Source organism: Lygodium microphyllum, chromosome 9, assembly GCF_053477565.2.
Source record: "Lygodium microphyllum isolate KBCC chromosome 9, Lygodium_microphyllum_v1.1.10, whole genome shotgun sequence".
In the NCBI taxonomy this organism is placed as follows: Eukaryota; Viridiplantae; Streptophyta; class Polypodiopsida; order Schizaeales; family Lygodiaceae; genus Lygodium; species Lygodium microphyllum.
In genome coordinates this window covers 51,704,330-51,720,719 of record NC_141143.1, presented here as the reverse complement: position 1 = coordinate 51,720,719, position 16,390 = coordinate 51,704,330, and the positions used below count along the sequence as shown (strand labels likewise).

Below are 16,390 nucleotides of genomic sequence, written 5' to 3'. Positions count from 1 at the left end.
CCATGACGACAATCGGATTGACAACAGGAGTTTGAACTAATAGGATCACACCCCCACTTGAAGTGGGTTGACTTGGTGGAAGAAGTTACGCTTCCTCCTGCACCTAGAGGACTATGTGTAGCAGTTGGGTTACTAAGACCACTGCCTCCTATGCGTATCGGGCTACTTCTTTGAGGAGAATAGCAACTTACAATCTCCAACCACCGTCTAGCCCTCTCAACATGTTCTGCTTTTTGTATTTTGACTTGACGATCCTTATCACAGGATGTAAACCAAATTTTTGGTCCCTAAAAACCCTAGATTCGAGAACCACCACTTATTGGCAGCTCCCGACAGCCGCACCACTGATGGGACTTGAAATGGGTCGGCACTGGCTATGGCACTAGCCGAACCTCATGCTTATAACAGACAAACACACCCTCACGGCCTCACGGACCAGGAGCGTCAATCTGCTACTAAAGGACAAACTGTCCTAAAGCCTAATCTATGCGTTTATAGTTTTTATAGTTTTGTAGTCGAAGTTTCCCTTTCTATAAACTCCACAGAGGGAGAACCCTTATACATTTGCAATAAATACCATGATAATCACATACATGGGAGGCAATCTCTCGGTGGAAACACTGCGGCCCCACTGCAACTCTCCTACATCGCAGGGATTAGCCCCTTGATGCGTTGCTCAATATATAGAACAAACGAACAAACTCCACTCTTTCATTTCAAACGTCTCTAGGAGATACCATGTGTCCTTACTAAATGATTCCCCAAGAAATGAATGTCTATCCTACGGCTTAGGATGCCTTTCCACGCTCAAGTGTGGGTCATTGTCATTGAAAACAGGTGCTATGCATCCAAGATTTTTTATTTCGATACCATGATCCTCATGCACATGCAAAGTGAATGATTCTAAAGTGCTCAAACATCATTTTAAATCAGAAACACGTGGTGCACAATCAAGTTTTCCAATGCATTTACTAACCCGTTGCGGTGATGTAAGGATAGCATCGAGATAACACTCGTGCTACTATCCTCTTAATTAAAGTACAAAACCCTCTATGTCATGAAATGCATCAAAAAATCAGCAACAATCAGCACGCAAATCACACCATTCAAACATCAAAACCCCCTACATTTAGGTATTGCTTTCATTGCATAGGTGTAGAGGTTCATTTTGTCATGTTCTGATGTATAAAAAGCAATAAATCACAAACTTTGACAAAGAGATAGGGAAAACTGAGGCTAAACCTCATGCTTTACCGCTACCATACATCCACAAACAATTATTATATTTTTCTTTATTTTTTCAATACATATTTCTATTTTTCCCTTATTTTTCTCATTTTATTGATTTATTTGGTGATAAAATATGTTATTTTCTAGTTTTTCTTATTCCAATCACTTAAGCATACTAACATTCAATTTATCTTTCATTTTCCTCCCATGGGAACACCTTTTGCCCACCTGAAACGGAGAAACTACCATTTTGCCACTTAAAGACCGCATTTTGGGTTTACGAGAGTTAAATAAAGCATGTAAATCATTGAAAAATCAAGATTTTTTTATAAACATCAATTAATCATGATGCAAATAGCACTCACACAAATTTTCATCCAATAAGAACATAATTATCATCATAAACTATCAAAAATCCTTCATTTTCTTCATAAAAATAGTCATACCGTGTTTTTACGTAACCCGAGATGCCTTTACTGACTGCATAACCAGCAAATGGAGCCTCCATTGCTCTCAATCCAATGTTGTGCATCAATCTTCAGCTTCTCTATCAATCTCCATCACCATTTCCTTCATTATCCTTCCTTGATTCCTTCATTAAGATGGTGCACATGAATAGCCCATAGAGAAGAGAGAGAGGGAGGAGAGAGAAATACTAGAATCTGTTCTATTAATCCGGACAGCCATTCCTCTCGTGAAGACCGGTGATATGATCAGCCAAGAGGGAGAAGTTGCCGGGTATCATAGGTTAGATAGGTTGTATTCAGCCTGTAATCACCATGTGGAGGAATCATGGCGCATTTTTCGGTGCATCCTGATCACGCCATGCTCATGTTCTCTCTCTCCACGCTTTGTTCATAAAATTTTGGGGGGGCTTAAAATTCCCAAAGGGCACCCCCCCTTTTGGTCCAAGGTTTTGTCCACTTCTTCAAATCTTTCCCATTTTGTGGCCACTTCCTCGTCCAGACTCCATTTCGAGCTTTGAAAAATCCTACGCATCCGTCTTGACATCCCGCACTGACTAGAAACTCTTGGCATCCAGTATAGAAGTCAAAAAAATTATCAAAAATCCACAAGTGTCGCTCGGGCGCCTTTTAAAAGTCATCTTTCACTTGGTACTTAAAATCGTCCTAGCTGCAGCCACCGCCTTAGATGTTGAATATTTTTCCCCTAAATTTTGGATTTTTTTGGAAAATTTTTAGGCACATTCTGGGCTCAAAACTCCGCTCTCAATAAGGCACAATTTTTTTCCCTTTTACCGTCGCTATTAGCGTCGCAAATTTACTGCACGCGTCGCTATTACCTACCCTGCCACAAATTTTTTTTCCCTGTTATCATTGCTATTAGCATCGCAAATTTACTGCATGTGTTGCTATTAGCATCGCAAAGTATTGTTATTAGCGTAGTTATTTGCATCGGTACCAACGCAAATAGCGACGCTAATACCGATTGGTCCTTATCAATGTTGTTATTTGCATCGGTACCGACGCAAATAGTGAAGCTGATAATGACGTTGATACCGGCTGTTCTATGGCGTCACCAATAATGACACTTTTTGCAACGATAGGGGTAAATTTCTTTATGAACATTTTCGTCGTTTTTAACGTCGATATAAGGCCTAGATCTTGTAGTGTGCCTCATGCTCCTTAGGTCCTGTCCACTAAAGAAGAGCATATTGTGAAGAAAATTATTAGGTCGACGAGTATAATGTGTTCCATTAGGTTTTTTTTGCAAGTAGCCTCAATATTTTGTTATAGTGTCTACTGGATAATTGTAATACCTCATTTCTAATAATTTATACTATCGGTCATGATTGCATAGTGACTCGCTCCAAAAACATGCAAGGTGATCTATAGGTTATTGAATTTAGTACAATGTGTCCCACAAAAGAAGATCAAGACATCCTCTATTGAATCCGCAAGATGAGGAGCAGTGGAGACGATCTATCTTTTTGAGAAGTACCTACCCATGAGCATGCTCACGATACAAACTCACCTCCTGGTGCATCTCATAGAGATAAAGTGGAGATTTTGGGATTCATCCACACACAATGGATGCTATTCTTGGACCACTTCATGAAAACCATGAAGGGCTTCGTGTGACAACAAGCTCGACCACAAGGTAGCATGGCTAAAGGTTGGCTAGTGTCTGAGGCATTAGTGCATATTTTAGAGTGGCTATTGATGCTGGATTGAAACAACAGTATGCTATGGTGGTTGAAGGATGATGATAGACTGACCAGATATGTGGTGGTTGCAAATGGAGTATAAAAAAGGATGGATGCTGCCATGGAGGAGAAAGTGAATGTTTTTGTATGTTGTATCATGCATCCATGGAGAAGTGGCTCACTAGGTACAAGCAAGCTAGAAAATATCGAGAATAAGTGCAATTAGAATTTTCATGCAATAGATGCTATCGACCAATTTGATATCTAGATGACATAGAGGAAATGTCGTAGTTTATGTCGATGCAGTGATTACATGGAGCTTTGATCACATCTTCTTGTGAAGGGTAGAGATCTCTACCGAGAGGAGTGGAAATTCTCAAGGGGATGTTGTCTGAAGGTGATCGCATGCCTTATTAATTGTCGTATCAAATTTTTATGCATAACAACTAATCTAATAGCTTTTTATACAGTATACAATCTACAATGCGGCATAGTCACACATGCGATATTCTTGTATTAAGAAAATCGACATTTTCATGGTGTCATGGCAAGGTTCGAGCAAGAGAGTCAATGACAGACCATGAACCCGAATATCGTAGTAGATGAGATGGAGTATTTTGAAAACTTACAAAGTGTTATTTGAGCGAATTACCATAGCTTCTCCATGATCATATTCAATATACATTGGTCTAAAGTGTTTTTGGAAGGAGCTGAGACAACCATTCAACAAGGTTCATTTGGATTTCTAAAAATAGATTCTGAGAAAAGATAGATGGATCTGTGCGACACGTTTCTCTTGTGTCGGGTCACTGTGAATAGGTTTAAGACCTTTTTTTAAATTTTTCCATGACACAAAACAATCAAAAATGTTGATTCACTCTTATATGTGATATTGAACAGGTAGTCTTCTATCCAAATCCTGACAATTTTTATGGCAGTATGTTGTATCGTGAACTCCTCAAAGTGCACCAGTGTATGATGAAAGCAATGGTCCTACCATAGAGGAGGAGAGTATAGAAGTGGAGGGTTCAATATATTGAGGAGGGTGGAGGGCAGAGAGGGCTTGGAGTGAGCAGAGGAGACCTGCATAGGTAATGTAGATGAAGATATGAGGCCATTGAATTTTGAGAGAATGAATTGGACTTGTCTTTCTGTGGTAACCTATCTATAGACCTTCTAGTGTATGCCAAATTATACTAGAAGATTGACATAGGACCATAGCTTGGGTCGTATGTGTACCTACTTTCTCAATTAATTGATGATTTACTTTTAATGGTACTTTAGCATATGCATTTTAATTATCACCCTTTTTCTCATAGTTATATTGTCATAGTTTACCTACATCCTTATACATTTTCTATCTATGCACGTTACTTTTGATGATACCTAAAGAACTGGATGAGTTGAGGGATGACCAATGATTGCTGCAAGAGATATTCACATGTATGTATCTGGATCAAATGGCATGATTTAGAGATATGGTGGACCAAGAGCTATCATTGACATCATCAGCCGTTCCGTGAGGTCTACTTTGGAACACTCCAATGATTCGATTTCCAATAGACAAGCTTGACATACCCCAGGACATAATCATAGGTGGGAGAGGACATACCTTAGACATACCCCAGTAGGGTACAGATACCTCATAGATGGCAATACTTGTGATCATGAATGATGAGAGGAGGAGGGTAATATCTCGCATGAGAGAGTTGTGCCAATAAGTATTTCAGCATAACGTTCTAAACCATTGAAAGAATATACCTTAGGAGAGCAATGACTATGTATTGGAATATTTGCATGAGGAGTTTTTAGTATCAAAGAGGTTTTCCACTAGGTGGATGATGGAGTGTATGCATGCATATATGTAACATGGACGATTAGATGTACGCAAGGCAATTAAGAGTGTCGCCTCAAAGCTTGAGTGGTTAGATGCAAAGGACTGGGAGAGACTTAGGGGGAGGCCACATATTCTCCAAGATGATGGCGAAAAAAGTAGGAGCCTAGCGAGGGCATGATCAGAGGCATGGGTCATGCATCATCTAGGGGGTTGCAGCCACATGACATATTTGGAGGACTTTGTAATTTTTCTTTTGGTTCTTCTAGCTTTCTTATTTGGAATATCACTAGTACTAAAAATCTTGTTTATAACAATGTTATTATGTTTTCTTTCCAACACTCCATCACAAACCGTGATGCCATAGGTTTGGAGACTCGATATGTAGAGAGACACAATCTCACTGCACTTATTGATAGATTGCACATGCATGATGGCATAGTAAGTCAATCCTCTTTCTTGTCTCTAATCACTAGTTTTTTTAATGATGCATTATGTATGGTGGACTAACATTTAGTTGTTCATTTTGTAGAATTTGTTTGATTCTCCTTTTGCATTAGGACAAGCTTTCAGAGATAGCAAGGATATGTAGCACGGGCTTGGATTCATGGAGCACACATCATCTTCTTTTTAGATCCTTTGATTTGTGCAAGCCTCTTTCATGTAGCATTCCTTAGATATTGTTACCATTTATTATATGAAATGGCACTTTGCAATAGTTACAGATAGATTTTCATGTTTGTTTTGGCTCTCCTCTCTCCATAGTTCCATGTAATTTCATGAGTTTTCATCACCAGTTTTGTACTTATTTTATGATTTATCAATCCTATGGTTCTAAGTAGTTTTTACGCACATCTTGATGATGATTGTGTATCCAATACGTAATTACATTCCATAACATAATACAGTAGAGGGTGCTATGGATGGCAGGGCACTACCACCCAATTTTTTTCCCTCTATAACCATTGCGATTTTCTTCACTAATTTACTACACACAACGTTATCTACATCACTATTTGCATTGTAGTGTCGCTAATAACAACATTAATAGCGACACTATCTACAACAAATTTGTAGAGATGACTATACTGACTCGTTTAGTAAGATGATGAGGGAAAAATTTTCTATGAATATTTGTGTTGCCTTGAATGTTGGTATGTGGCTTGTATCTTGTAATGTATAATAAACAATGTGCATACACATTCCACATAGGTAAAACAATATATAACAATGTGCATATCTCAAAACAAGTTAATTTATGTGCAAAAATTATGAAAAAATATTTTCATTCATGGCATGTGAATACTTTTCACATTTGCACATATATACACATTATAAAACATAGGTATATTTACAAAATTTTGACTCGTAATATTAAAATATAGAAAAATTACACATTTTAAATGTAGCCACCTAACATTGAAGATGAGAAATATTTATTGTGTAAACATGTTTTCCTCAAGAATCATTCACTTTATACTTTACAATATATTAATTTGATACTAGGAGCACATATTAGATCTTATATGCAAGGAACTAGACAAAAACACTTTTTCCTTAATTAAACAATTATAAGTATAATGGAAAAGCAATTTAGAGTGGGAAAGAGAAATTCAAATTTTCTTTTGAGGAAAAATAAAGAAGCTAAAAAGTACATGCCCACATTAACTGAGCATATACTAATAGATAAACCTTATATCCTCCTTGTAAAAGATTATCTATAAAATGAAGATAATAGTCTTAGACTATACCAGCATGACACAAACATAAATATACAAGATTAGGATATAAATACATACAACAAATCAAACACATGATTGACCTTGTCAACATCTATTAAATATAAGGAAGAAAATTATCAATAGCTAAACGTGGACCTAGCTCAACTGCAACGAGAGTTGACTAAGGTCAATGAGAGTTTTGATGGTGAGCTCAACTAGATTGATTTTAGAGTATTATGAAAGGTGATATGCAATAGAAGAAGACATGATTGATTCATAAATAGATTGATAAATTTTGCAAGATTAGGGACTACATCGTGGATACTTGCTTTGATGGACATATTGCACAAATGGTTTTAGAAACTCATAGATGCATAATTTGTCTGGTTGAAACACTAAAATTCCATGAGGAGCTACATGGAACATTAATGACATGGGAAAAATCTCAACTAAATATCATAATTTGGGCAACTGTATGAAAGGAGGTTCAATTAGAAGAACTATGAAGTGCCTCCTCTATCAAGCTTAGAAGAGTCCTCTAGTAGTCAATCGAAGTTCATGTCCATGCATAACACTGCCCAATCTCCCTATACTGAGCACCTAGCTTGGTTGAAAATGTGAATACTAATTCTAGTTTACAAGGAAAGCATGGACAAATTGCCATAACAGTGGTCTAGCACCCACTTAAGAAAATTGTTGTTGCCAAAAGGCATATTCCACGGTGGATTCTGTGAGACCATGGTGGATTTCGTGAGGTTTTGCGATGGATTCTGTAAAACTATATTTATTTGTCGGGGTTCGTACACAAGGTGGATTCCTTGCGTGAGAAGTTGATGGGGACGCATGTCCTTTTCAGGCATCATGTTAATTTAATATGCACGTGGGTTACTCCACAGTGGGTGACTCCTTAAAATACATATTTAAATTAATGGACGTTTATGAGTTTAGAGTGCACTCGTATTAAATTAAGGTAGGATGGAGTTCCAACCTATTTATTTATTTTGTAGCTAAAGACTACTAGGTATTCACTTTAGTCGATTTAATATTATTATTTTCTAATAATTATGAATGCTTCAATTGATGTCTAGAGCAGGCGGCAGTGGTATTGGGAAGTACTGGGCGATAGCATGTATTCAAATTACCTAGAAGAAATTATCATTTTTTATGGGCCTATGTCTTATCATTAAAGGCGTAGCACTAATATTTATTTAGGCGCGCTTATTTATTGAAGCACTTGACAAATATTTATTATTTTGTGTAAGCATGGGCACACAATTTAAATATTTCATTATTGGGCATTGTATTTGGGCACAGCCCCAACTCTTAGACTGCCCAACCACTTTATGCTTTATTTGGACAAAAGCAAACACAAAAGCTAAAGCATGCTTATTTATAAAATTGGGCTATTTTTGAGCTTTGAGATGAATAAATTTATAAATGCATACCTTGTGGAGCTCTCACACAAGGCATGGGGGAGATTGAACCCAATTGGTCTTTTTGCCTCATGTCGTGCAAGTCTACTCTCTTGATTTTTGAGCTTAAAGTAGAGTTTTTTGTTCTTGGGGACCTTTTAGTGCTCACTACATACGCATACAATATCCGATTTGCGCACCAATGGTATCAAAGCAAAGCTGAGATCAAGGGCTTCCAATTGCTTACCATCTCATGTGAAGGCAAAGCTCCTAGAACAAATGGGCTCTACAGTTAGTCTCTCGACAATCCGTCAATACCAATGTGTTTGTGGTAGTAAAGAACCCCCGGCTACTCTATCAAAATGCAAAGGACCACGCTTTGTTGATGGAGGACCACCCGGGAAGATCCTTTGTAAGTCTCTTGGGTATAATAGAGAACAAAGAAGAAACTTCATTAAATTTAAGTTTATTAAGCTTAAAAAAGCTTAAGCTTTTCCAAAATGCGACGTCGACGGCGGTAGCATGTACTCCCTGGCAATGATGTTGACGTTAACATCCTCTTGTCCCATCGTAAATCAAACAATTAGTCAAAGCTTTTTTCTTTAAAAAGATTAAGCTTAAGGCTATAAGCTTATACTAAAGTTTTAAATTTCAATCCTTAAATTTTCCTCTGGTGGGTGTTCACACGGAGTACTTCTACAAATCAAACCCGAACCGATTTTATAACTTCCTACAAGCCTCTATTTACACGAGTGCTGTGACAGAGATAATTTCCAGCAAACAGATTCGTGACCACACGGTGCTATCGGTACATTTCAGCCAACCACGGCATCACGTCGAAGCGTGAACGACCAATTCCACCCTCCCCCGAATAAGGGGAGAGAGTGTGGGGGAGTTAGGGACGCTCAGGCAAGCATGGCCTTGGTCGAGCCGTGGGCGCAAGTTGTGTTCAAAGACTCGATGATTCGCAGAATTCTGCAATTCACACTATGTATTGCATTTCGTTGCATTCTTGATCGATGCAAGAGCCAAGATATCCGTTTGCTGAGAGTCGTTGCGTTTTGTTTTTCGATCCTCCCGAGGGGAGGAATCTCAGACAAGACAAGGTTTATTAAGTTCCTCCTGCCACCCCCGCGTGAGGGGAGAGGAAAAGGGTTTATCAAGGCGGTGGCGTGCCCAAACAAGCACGATGGAGGGGGATCACCCCGAGCTAGGGAGAGAGGTCGAAGGCATCCCTCCTTCCTCCTCCACCCGCATGGTCGCGGGACGACCCTGAAGCATAGCCTCCCCCACTGTCGCCCAACTCAGATGAGGGGAGAGAGGATGCCGACCGTGCCTCTCAGCACGATCCCTCACGGACATTCCACAGTTTGCATTATTCTCAGGGATGTGTGTCAATGATCCTTCTGCACGTTCACCTACGAAAACCTTGTTTCAACTTCTCATTCCTCTAAATGATAAGGCTTAATGAACTTCTCACAATGTCACCAATGGCGAACCACCAGCGTCGCCCCAATCCGAAAAATTCACTGGACCATTCAATCGGTAGGAGCGACAGGCGGTGTGTACAAAGGGTAGAGACGTAGTCAACACAAGCTAATGAGATGGGCTTACTAGGAATTCCTTGTTGAAGATCAATAATTGCAATGATCTATCCCCATAATGATGAAATTTCAAAAGATTACCCAAACCTCTTGGCCCAAGCGGTAAACTCATTGAATTCATCAATGTAGCATGCGTGTGGCCCAGAACATCTAAGGGCATCACAGACCTGTTATTGCCTCAAACTTACATGGCTTAGATGGCCATAGTCCCTCTAAGAAGTTGGCCACGAAGAGGATCCTTCGTGTAACTAGTTAGCAGGCTAAGGTCTCATTCGTTAACAGAATTAACCAGACAAATCACTCCACCAACTAAGAACGGCCATGCACCACCAACCATAGAATCAAGAAAGAGCTCTCAATCTATCAATCCTTACTATGTCTGGACCTGGTAAGTTTCCTCGTGTTGAGTCAAATTAAGCTGCAGGCTCCACTCCTGGTGGTGCCCTTCCATCAATTCCTTTAAGTTTCAACCTTGCGACCATACTCCCCCCGAAACCCAAAAACTTTGATTTCTCATAAGGTGCTCGCGAAGTCATCAAAATAACATCCGAAATCCCTAGTCTTGGCATCGTTTATGGTTGAGACTAGAATGGTATCTGATCGTCTTCGAGCCTCCAACTTTTGTTCTTGATTAATGAAAACATCCTTGGCAAATGCTTTCGCAGTAGTTCGTCTTTCATAAATCCAAGAATTTCACCTCTGACAATGAAATACGAATGCCCCCAACTATCCCTATTAATCATTACTCTGGTCTCAAAGACCAACACAATAAGACCAGAGTCCTATCGTGTTATTCCATGCTAATGTATTCAGAGCATAGGCTTGCTTTGATCACTCTAATTTTTTCAAAGTAACATCGCCGAATCCACGTCCCAACCAATTAAGTCTAGGAGCGCATCTCCGATAGAAAGGGCAAGGCGATCAATGCACACCAAAGGAGGCGGACCGCACGCCCCACCTTGAGATCCAACTACGAGCTTTTTAACAGCAAAACTTAAATATATGCTATTGGAGCTGGAATTACTGCGACTACTGGCGCTAGACTTGCCCTCAAATGGATCCTCGTTAAGGGATTTAGATTGTACTCATTCCAATTACCAAACTTGTAAAAGCCCAGTATTATTATTTATTGTCACTACCGCCCCATGTCGGGATTGGGTAATTTGCGCGCCTGCTTCCTTCCTTGGATGTGGTAGCCGTTTCTCAAGCTCCCTCTCCGAAATCGAACCCTAATTCTTCGTTACCCGTCACCACCATGGTAGGCCTCTATCCTACCATCGAAAGTTGATAGGGCAGAAATTTGAATGAAGCATCATCGGCGCTGAGGCCATGCGATTCAAGAAGTTATCATGGTTCACCGCATTACTGGGCAAGCCCATATCATCCTTTTATCTAATAAATGTGTCCCTTCCAGAAGTCGGAAGTTGGTGCATGTATTAGCTCTAGAATTACTACGGTTATCCGAGTAGCAAGGTACCATCAAAGAAATTATAATTGATTTAATGAGCCATTCGCAGTTTCACAGTACAAGAGAGTTTATACTTACACATGCATGGATTAATCTTTGAGACAGGCATATGGCTACTGGTAGGATCAACCAGGTAGCTATCTTTTGTCACACATGCAACACTGCTGCTGCGCATTCCGACTCCACATCAAGTGTGGCTACGGGGCAAAAAGGCACGACCTCATCACCAATGTGTTGTTCTTAATGTAAAGAGAAAGAGAGGAGGAGCACAAAGGCTTGAGAGTTTACGGGGAGAAAAAGAAAATGACAAATGGGGATGGGACAAGGGCATGCTTTCGTTTCCCATCCTGGACAAAGCTACACACGAGCATGTGCATCAGCCATCGCCACCACCACGCACGAGGCGTGCACCGCATTGTCTTTTCTACCACATTCCGAGCTCATGTCGAGTCGAAAGACGATGGAAATGCTCATGCATTCCACCATTTGCATCAACAAGAGCCCATCATGAGGTGCATTCAACCCCACCAGGAACAAGCCCCTCGACGAAGGCGCACCTCGATCACATCGTTCCATCGGTTTCAGTCCATCCGTATCGATACAAGCCGCACAATATTCACAAAGAGATTCGCCGTTAGCATTGAGAACCATGGAGCTCGAACACAATCTCGCCACCAATGAGACACGTGTTCAAGGCACCGCACTTTGCTTCTCACCACCTAGTGGGCACATGTTGACCACCGTGACACAATGTCCTCGCAAGGATCACCACAAGTCACTTGAGCCTAACAGTTCCGAGGGGGGGTACATGGCATTTGCTCACGAGACACTCCTCGCACAATAAGACGGATGCAGGGACCATACGCCTCACCTCACTCTCCCTTGGATCTCCAAGGAGTGTTTCGATGGAGCAAGCACCACTACCCTCATAGATGCAATCGGCTCCAATAGCAAGGCATACCTATAAAGCCCGATTTTTTTTTTTGGGGGGGGGGGGGGGAGGGGAGGGGAGGGAGGGTGCATCGTGTCGTCATTGCGTGTTGAGGGGAGGGGGGACACAGGCAAAGTATTCGTTGAAGAAGGATTTCATGAATTTTCATACCCACAAAAAGGAGAAAGATCGCAAAAAATTCATTTTTAAAAAAAGAAACAAGCCTTGTAAACTCGACTTTGAGCTACACTCATCCCGCTAACAAGATTTTGAGTGTGTGAGGTTGTTTGAAATTTTGCAGGATGACCGATCAAAATATGGAAGATTTTATGGCCGAAGGTGATTTACCGAAACCAATGGTGGAGCAAAAACTGAATCTAATTATGATGCAGCTTCAAGAGAAACGAAGAGCACGTCAAAATTTGCAAGCTCAACTGGCTACTCTTCAACAATCTATTGTCGAACAAGATGGACCGCAACCCGAAGATGTTATACAACGTACGATCAATGCGACACTCAAAGCACAATCTATTCGGAAAGAAGCCATGATAAGTAAAAGAAATTTTAAATTCTATACTTTTAATGGGCTACGTGATAAAAAGACTGTTCTCGCTTTTATGAGTCAGTTTGATGATTATTTCCATGAAGGACATTATGCCAAAAAAGACAAACTCAAGTGTGTCACTAATCATTTAGTGGACAGAGCATCACTATGGTGGACTGTTGTCTACAAAAGTATTGATTGTCCTACTACTTGGGAGGCTTTCCAAAAGAAATTTTTGCAAAATTTTCTTCCACCTCAATTCCATAAAAACCAATAAAACAGTAGGATGTCCTGCAACAAAGAGATCATGAACCTATTTCACAATATACCGAGTGTTTCTAGAATGCCTTATTGCAACTTTGAATGCTCGAAGATGTACCTGAGGTGATCCATAAGCGCAAGTTTATGTCCCATTTGCTTGGTCACTTCTATGCGGAGGTGAACATGTTCAAGCCAATGACTCTCGAGGATGTGATTTCTTTGGCACATGATGTTGAAGACAAAATTTGAGGACGAGAGAAGCCACCACAACAATTCCCAACTAACAGTAACTTTGGTACAAAGCAATTCAATTCTAACTTTCGAAGATTCAATCAAAATTGCTTTGTTCCATTTTCTTTTTGTAAATCTTGGATACGACCCCCCGCTTTACCAACAAACATAAATTCAAATCGTAAGTCATCTTTCTAGCCAAATCCCAACATTCCTAAACTCCCAGCCATTACCAATAATGTTTCCAAATCCAAATCCATAGTCTGCTACAAGTACCATCAACATGGGTGAATTGTCAATCCAAAAAGCCAACTGTTCACATCAACTACTTGGGATCGAAGACTATGAAGAAATGCCCGATTTCACAAAAGACGATGACGATATTGGTACTACTTCAAATACTTTACCAGGTATGCCAAATCGTCATTCTTTATCAACGATGAAACGTCTTGTGCATGGTAAAGAAAAGATTGTTTTACATGATGATGGGAGCACACACGACTTTATTTCTGTAAAATTGGTCAAAGAATTGAATTTACATACTGTTTCAACTCATTATCGCATCAAGGCTACATTCTTAGGTACTAAATACAATGGAACACAAGAAGTGCATGACTTAGAAATTAAAATTGGCGATTATGTTGAGCACATAAATTTCTTAGTTGTGCATTTGCAATCTAATGACATTATCTTAGGAATGCCTTGGCATCATAAATATAATCCCGATATAGATTATTCAATGCATTCAATGAAGATTCATTCTAATGGGAAACAAATCACATTACATGGTACACACACTTTTGATAATTTTCCATTGCTTAATCACACACATGCTAAACGTGTGTTAAGAAAAGGTAGCAAATCATATTTAGTATGGGTGAATAAAATTGAAGCTAAGGAAAATCAGATGCATTGTAGGCACATACAATTTCTTTCACAATTTAAAGATTGTTTTGCTGTTGACTTACCATGTAAAGCACCTTATTGACATAACCAAATTGAACAGAAAGAAATTCAAACCCAAGTTGAAGAATTGTTAACCTGAGGACTCATTAGGCCCAATAGTTCTCCTTAATTTTGGTGTACGTATCCTATTAATCAAGAAGAAAAATAACACCTATAGGATGTGCATTGATTATCGTGACCTAAATAAGATCACTGTCAAGAATTGATATCCGATCCCTAGGGTAGACGATCTCATGGATAAGCTACAAGGAGCTACAATATTTAGCAAGATAGATCTTAAATCTAGATATCATCAAGTACGAGTAGATACATATGATATTTTCAAACATGCATTTAGGACTCAATTTGGACATTATGAATTCCTTGTTATGCCATTTGGTTTAACTAATGCACCAGCCACATTTTTCCAAACCCACATTGAATACTTAGGATATATTGTTTCATCTGACGGTATTAAATTTGATCCTAAAAAGGTAGAAGCAATTTTGAATTGATCGATACCTAAAAATGTGCATGAATTACATTCTTTCTTAGGTCTTGCTAGCTTTTATAGAAAATTTGTGAGAAAATTTTCATTCATTACATTGCCTTTGATAAAATTATTAAAGAAAGGTATTGTATATCATTGGTCTGAAAATCAACAAAAGTCTTCTGATTTACTAAAACATGCCTTAACACATGCCCATGTATTGCAACTACCCGACTTTAATATACCATTCTTCCTAGTAGTCACTGATGCTAGTGGATCTGGAATAGGAGCTGTCCTTATGCAAGCTTCACATCCCATAACCTACTCTAGCTGCAAACTTAAACCATCTGAACTCAAGTATTCTACATATGATAAGGAATTGCTAGTTGTAGTACAAGCTTTACGTCAATGGAAACACTATTTAATGGGATCTGAATTCATGATCAAAACTAACCAACAAAGTATCCAACATCTCCTTAGTCAACCACAAATCTCTGACCGTCATATTAAATGGGCTGCTTTTATTCAAAGTTTCCATCCACTTCAACCTGAAAAAGAGAATGTTGTTGCCGATGCCTTCAGTAGAAGACCGACTATCCATAATATCTCTGTGATATCTTTTGATTCCCTTATCCTTATGAAAGATACCTATGATCAAGTTCCCAGTTTTCAATCTGATCGGAATAAATTAGTTACAAATAACTCGATTCCAATTGATTCATTGTCTTACTATGATGGATTTATGTTTCATGAGAAAAGGGTGTGTGTAACCGTTCCATTTCGATCACTTGTGTTGCACGAAACTCATTGTCCTCCATACCAAGGCCATAGAGGTATTATTTCTACTTTATGTACATTAGTTGAATATTTTTACTGGCCACAGATGGAATCTAATGTTTCTAACTTTGTATCTGAATGTTTAATTTGTCAAAAAGTTAAGAACAACCATGGAAATCAATATGGTTTATTAATGCCTTTACCAATTCCATAACGACCATGGGAACATATTTCAATGGATTTTATTACTAGTTTGCCTAACACCCAAGCTAATCACGATATGATCTAGACTATTGTAGATCAATTTAGCAAACAAGCATATTTCATTCCTTGTAAGAAAACATTAACTGTATCTCAAGCTGCTCAATTGTTTTTGAAGACTATTTTCACTAACCATGGTTTGCCAAAAGTTATTATTTCTAATCGTGATTCTAGACTCTGCAATAATTTTTGGACTACTTTATTTGCTAATTTAGGTACAAATATTGATTTTTCATTTACATTTCATCTTGAAATAAATGGACAAACAGAAGCTACTAACAATACAATTTTAGATCTTTTGCATGCATACACAATTTCAAAACCACAAACATGGGATACACACTTACATTTACTTCAGTTTGCATACAATAATACACCACATATAGCTACCTAGAAAGCACATTTTGAAATCATTTATGGGAATAGATTGCCTACCCCTATTACCTCATTGTCAAACCAAGTAAAATTTGCTGATGATATTGCCAATATGGATGCTACTATTTTTGCTGAAGTC

At 39.0% G+C, this 16,390-nt stretch overlaps 2 non-coding genes across 2 annotated transcripts; both read right to left on the bottom strand.

Moving 5' to 3' along the window:
- Window positions 1–9,263: 9,263 nt before the first annotated feature.
- Window positions 9,264–9,417, bottom strand: LOC148031030 (5.8S ribosomal RNA). Its single transcript, XR_015692042.1, has one exon. It is a non-coding gene; the product is annotated as a 5.8S ribosomal RNA (ribosomal RNA).
- Window positions 9,418–9,759: 342 nt separating this feature from the next.
- Window positions 9,760–11,572, bottom strand: LOC148031029 (18S ribosomal RNA). The gene has a single exon (XR_015692019.1). It is a non-coding gene; the product is annotated as an 18S ribosomal RNA (ribosomal RNA).
- Between the last annotated feature and the right edge of the window lie 4,818 nt (window positions 11,573–16,390).